We start from the raw sequence: 6,000 nt of genomic DNA on the forward strand, positions 1-6,000 counted from the left end.
CTCGTAAAATCTTATAAAAAAAGTGAAATCTTTTAAATCATTTTAAAACCTCATACGTCCCATAAAATCGTTGCATATTTTCAGAAATTCTAGAAAATTCTTTATCCTATATAGATTTCAAAAGCTTTAAAATCACTTCAAATGACTTAAATTAATTTTAAAATAGACTTGGAATCTTTTCAAATTCCCTAAAATAAATCAAATTAAAAGCTCTTTATAATGCCTTAGAAATTTTAAAGATACCCTAAAATTATTGAATTCTATTTAAAAAGTCTCGTAAAGTGACTGTGTGACAGCCCTTTTTTTTAACAGTTACTTTTCACAGAAATTTTCTGATTCTTGTTATTTTTTCAAAGTGCCTGACTCAAATAGGGTACCCATAGGGACCAAATCTTGAAAAAAGGATACTTTAGGGACATTAATTGAATATAGTAAGAAATATAGGGACCAATCTGTGATTTTTTCAGGATTTCACAGATACCAAAAGATTTCAAAAGTTTTCACAACGATTTTAGAAATATTTAAAGATTTTCAGAAAGATTTCCTAATATTTCAAAGATCACAAAACACTTATCAGTGATTTTATACATTTTAGAAATATTTCACAACGATTTCAAAACGATATCAGACATTTCAAAGATTTCATAATAATATCTTTCAAAGAAAGAGATTATCTTATGAAAACTAATATTTCAAAGACCTCAAAACATTGATCAAAGACTGATAGATTTCTAAAGATTTCACAACAATTTTAAAACAATATCAAAAGTTTCAATAATTTCATAAAGGTTTCCACATATTTCACAATGATTTCACAGATATCAAACACCAAAAGGTTTCGAAAGATTTTACAAAGATTTCTAATTATTGCGATGGATTCCAAAAGATTTCAAAAGATGTCACAACGATTTCAGTACGACATCAAACATTTTACAGATTTCATGAAGACTTCGGAATATTAAATTTCACAAAAATTTAAAATATTTAAAAAGATTTCATAATGATATCAAAAATTACACGAAAACTACAAAAGATTTCAAAAGATTTTACAATGATTTTAGAAGGATATCGAAAATGAAAAGATTTCAACAAGATTATCGAATATTTCCAAGACTTCAAAAGATTTCGCAAAGATATCAAACAATACACAGACTTCAAAAGATTTCAAAAGAATTTACGAGAATTTTAAATGATTCTAATGGGTTTCAAAAAATTTCACGATTTCAAAGATTTCATAAAGATTTCCAAATATTTTAAAGGTCTCAAAAGATTTAAAAAAGATTTCGCAAAGATATGAAATGATACACAGATTTTAAAAGATTATAAAAAAAAATCACAACGATTTCAGAAAGATATTAAACACTTAATAAAATTTTATTAAAATTTCGGAACATTTTACAAAGATTTAAAAGATTTCACACATTTCAAAAGACTTTAAAAATATATGAAACATAACACAAAAGCTACAAAAGGTTTCAAAAGATTTTACGAAGATATCAAATGAATCGAAAGGATTTCACAATGATTTTAGAAACTTATCAAACATTTGGAAGATTTCACAAAGATTTCCGAATATTTTAAAGACGCTAAAGGATTTAAGAAGATTTCGCAAGATATCAAACATTGCACAAATTCTTCAAAAGATTTAAAAACATTTTACGAGGATTTCAAATGAGTTTAATGAGTTTAAAACAAATTCACAATGATTTCAGAAGATACCAAACATTTCAAAGATTTCATCAAGGTTTTCGAATATTTCACAAAGATTTCAAAGAGGCCCACAAAGATATCAAACATTACACAAACAATGCAAAAACAGCACATATCAAACATTAAAAGGATTTCACAAGGATTTCCAAATGTTTTAAAGACATCAAAAGATTTAAAAAAATATTTCGCAAAGATATCAAACATTATACAAAGACTTCAAAAGATTTTAAAACACTTGACGAGGATTTCAAATGATTGTAATGAATTTCAAAAAAGTTCACAACGATTTCAGAAAGATATAAAGATGCCAATAGAATTTAAAAGGTTTTACGAAGATTTCAAATTATTGTAATACTCGTAGATTTCACAACGATTTCAGAAATATAGCAAACATTTTATAGATTTCACGAAGATTTTCGAAAATATTAAAGATCTCAAAAGATTTAAAATTATTTCGCAAAGATATCAAACATTATACAAAGACTTCAAAAGATTTTAAGAGGATTTTAAATGATTGTAATAGATTTCAAAACATTTCACAACTATTTCGGAAACATTCCAAAGATTTCATAAACATTTTCGAATATTTCAGCAAGATTTAAAAGATTCCAAAAAGATATCAATCCTTTCAAAGATTTCACAAAAATTTTAATACTTCGCAAATTTAAAGGAATTCACAAATTCCAAGATTTCAAAAGATGTCACGAAAATATATAACGTTACACAAAGAACCCAAAAGATTTAATGAAGATTTCAAATGATTCAGACAAAATAAAAAAATGTCACAATGTTTCCAGAAATATATCAAACATTAAAAAGATTTTACAAGAATTTCCGAATGTTTTAAAGACCTCAAAAGGTTTTAAAATATTTCTCAAAGATATCAAATATTACACAAATACCTTCAAAGATTTTAAAAGACTTGACTGGGATTTCAAATCCTTGTAATGGATTTACAAAAAGTTCACAACGATTTCAGAAAGATATCAAACATTTCATCAAGATTTTCGAATATTTTACTAAGATTTCCGAATATTTTAAAGATCCCAAAAGAATTTAAAAGATTTTACGAAGATTTCAAATTACTGTAAAAGATTTAACAACGATTTCATAAAGATATGAAGCAAAAAATATTTCAGAGATTTCCGAATATTTTAAATATCCCAAAAGATTTAAAAAGATTTCGCAAATATATCAAACAATATACAGACTTGAAAAGATTTTATAAGATTTTACAAAGATTTCAGAAAGATATCAAACATTTAACAGATTTCACAAAGATATCAAACATTACACAAATACTCCAAAACGATTCAAAAGATTTTACAAATATTTCAAATGATTACGATGGATTTCAAGAGAGTTCACAACGATTTCAGAAAGATATCAAACATTTCAAGGATATAACGAGATTTAAAAATATTTTATTATCATTACTATTTATTATGATTTCATTTTATAAGTAATGATTTAGAAGTCCTATATATTTCTACTTAATTTTATAAGAATTCGACTGGCGGTGTGCCAATTACAAAATAAGTAAATTAAAAAAAAGTTACCTATAATAGAAAAATGTGCAACAATTAAGAAAAAATATTATATAACTTAAAAATAAGTTTCAGTATAACTTTTAAAATATTCCAAAAAGATCTATTTGTTTTTGTCATATTTTTTATATTTATTTATTTAAGATCAAAGGAGAAATGATTTTTACATATTCCTAGTATTTATCGATAAATTGTGCCTTTAATTACTACATGAAAACGTTAAAAACAACATTTCGAAAAATTGGTCTTTGTTCAGATGCCATTCTTATGTTTATATGAAAAATGTTAAATTGGGACACATGTTTTACTAGAATTTTTTTGTACCATTTTGGCATAATTTACATTATTCACGACAGAAATATTTCTTTACACAGTAGTTGTTTATACTGGAATTTTCCCTTAATTTAACTTTGTTTTTTGTCACTTTTTGCACATAATCATACAATTTATAGACCCCAGAATCCTTTATGAATTTCAAAATAGTGCCTATAGCAGCATACATTTTGAAGAATAGTAACAAAATAGTGTCATGCAATTTAAAAAATATTATTATTAAATCGAGGAATTAACTATTTCCGGAAACTGGTCAGGGTGTCCAGCGATCCTTAAGAACGAAATCCAAAGTCTTGTCCAGGTTAAGTTTTTTTTGGAAACCTTTTAAATTTTGTTAAAATCTTTAAAATCCTTAATTTTTTTCAAATCTTTTTTAATTTTTATGAAATCTCTTGTGTTTGTTTAAAATCATTGAAAACTTTTGAATTCTTCTAAAATTTGTGAAATCCTTTTAAAATAGCTGAAAATATTTGTAATATTTGCCAAGTCTTTCGTACTTGTTTGAAATTATTGAAATATTTCAAATGGTTTAAAATCTTTGAAATATTTTTCTATTCTTTTGAAATTTTGATGAAAATTTTATGGAATCTTTGAAATATTTGTGAAAACGTATGTATTCATTTGAAATCATTAAAATATTTTTAATTTGTGCAAAACATTTAAAATCTTAGAAATCTGGTTAACTATACCCTTTTTAAAATCTTTGAAAACTTTTGAAAGTTTTAGAATCTTTGAAATTCTTGCAATTTTCATGAGATGTTTGTCAAATCTTTTGAAATATTTCTTAAATCTTTGTTTGTGTAATCTTATTTATTCGTTGAAATCGTTGAATTACTTTAAATCTCAGTAAAATTCTTGTGAAATCTTTAAAAAAGGTTTAAAACCTGTTCAAATTTGGTGTACTACACCCTTTTTCAAATCTTTGAAATTATGAAATTTGTGAAATATTTTAACTCTGGTTTACACGCATTTTTAAAATCTTTAAAATCCATGAAATCTTAGTAAAATATTCAAAACCCTTTTCAATATTTTGAAATCTTTAGTAATATTTTGTAATCTGGTACACTAAAAAAACCGAAAGGTTTTGAAAAATCTGGAAAAATCCGTTATATGCCTAGAAATTTCGTTATTTATTATGCAGTGAATAAAAGATTAATTATATCTTGATAAATAAAAAACTTTTCAGCGGCACATCCTGCTGGTATACAATATACATCTCCCATCAAATTGGATCAAATCTTTTAAAATGCCATAAATGTGATAACTCGTCAATCTTTTGAAATCTCTTGGAATATTAACACCCTTGAAATCCGTTAAAATATGTGATATCTTCGAAACTCTTTAAAAAATGATGAAATCCTCTGAAACTCCACAAAATTTTATAAAGCCGGAGAAATAATTGATATTTTCTGAAATTCCGTGAAATCTTTTAAAATATCCTAGAAGCTATGAAATTTCTTGAAGACCTTGAAAACCACGGAAATAAATTGAAAATTCTTGAATTCTATTCAGATCGACTGAAATTCCTGAAAATCCTTCAATACCTTTAAATCCCTTGGAATATATATACATTTCTTTTAATATTATGGAATCTTTTAATTTATGTTTAAACCCCATGAATCCCTCAGATATTGTGAAATTCCTTGAAATCCTTAAAAATTGGCAAAAATTGTACAAAATTCCTTCAAATTTCTAAAATCTTTTAAATCATCGGAAACATTACGAAATCATTTAAAATTCATAAGAAATTTTGAAAATCTCTTGAAAGGGGCAGGGTCGGTAAGGCCGGTTTTTGGCCTAATTTATTTTTGGACCGAAAAATCTGAAAAAATCATGGTAGTATCTTATAAGTATCCCGAGTCGATTGCACGCTAAACGGACTACTCTCCACCCCCCAGCCACCCCCACCCCCCTACAAATATAGGAAACACCACTACCGGGGTGTTTCGCCGAATACAAATCTGGCGTCCTTTGACTTTTATCGCGTCAGGTTCAAGGTCATTGGAAGGTCAAATCGAGAGAAAACGGTTAAATAATCCAAAAAAATACGTAATAGGTTTTTGGAGTCGCTAATTACGAATCTGGCATCCGTTGAACTCTATCGCTTCAGGTTCAAGGTCATTTGAAGGTCATTTAAAGGTCAAATCGAGAAAAAACGGTAAAAAAATTAAAAAAAAATATGTTATAGGTTTTTGGGATCGCTGATTACGAACCTGGTGTCCGCTGACCTTTATCGCGTCAGGTTCAAGGTCATGGGAAGGTCAAATCGAGAGAAAACGCTGAAAAAAAATATCTTATAGGTTTTCGCGGTCGCTGATTACAAATCTGGCATCCGTTGACCTCTATCGCTTCAGGTTCAAGGTCATTTGAAGGTCATTTGAAGGTCAAATCGAGAAAAAACCTTGAACCT

General features: G+C 26.7%; 1 protein-coding gene across 6 annotated transcripts in view; it reads right to left on the minus strand.

The window, feature by feature from the left end:
• Nucleotides 1-6,000, minus strand: part of LOC117178084 (histone acetyltransferase KAT7) — a 150,335-nt gene that overhangs the window by 130,013 nt on the left and 14,322 nt on the right. The window lies entirely within an intron of this gene.

This window comes from Belonocnema kinseyi, chromosome 8 (assembly GCF_010883055.1).
Source record: "Belonocnema kinseyi isolate 2016_QV_RU_SX_M_011 chromosome 8, B_treatae_v1, whole genome shotgun sequence".
Classification (NCBI taxonomy): Eukaryota; Metazoa; Arthropoda; class Insecta; order Hymenoptera; family Cynipidae; genus Belonocnema; species Belonocnema kinseyi.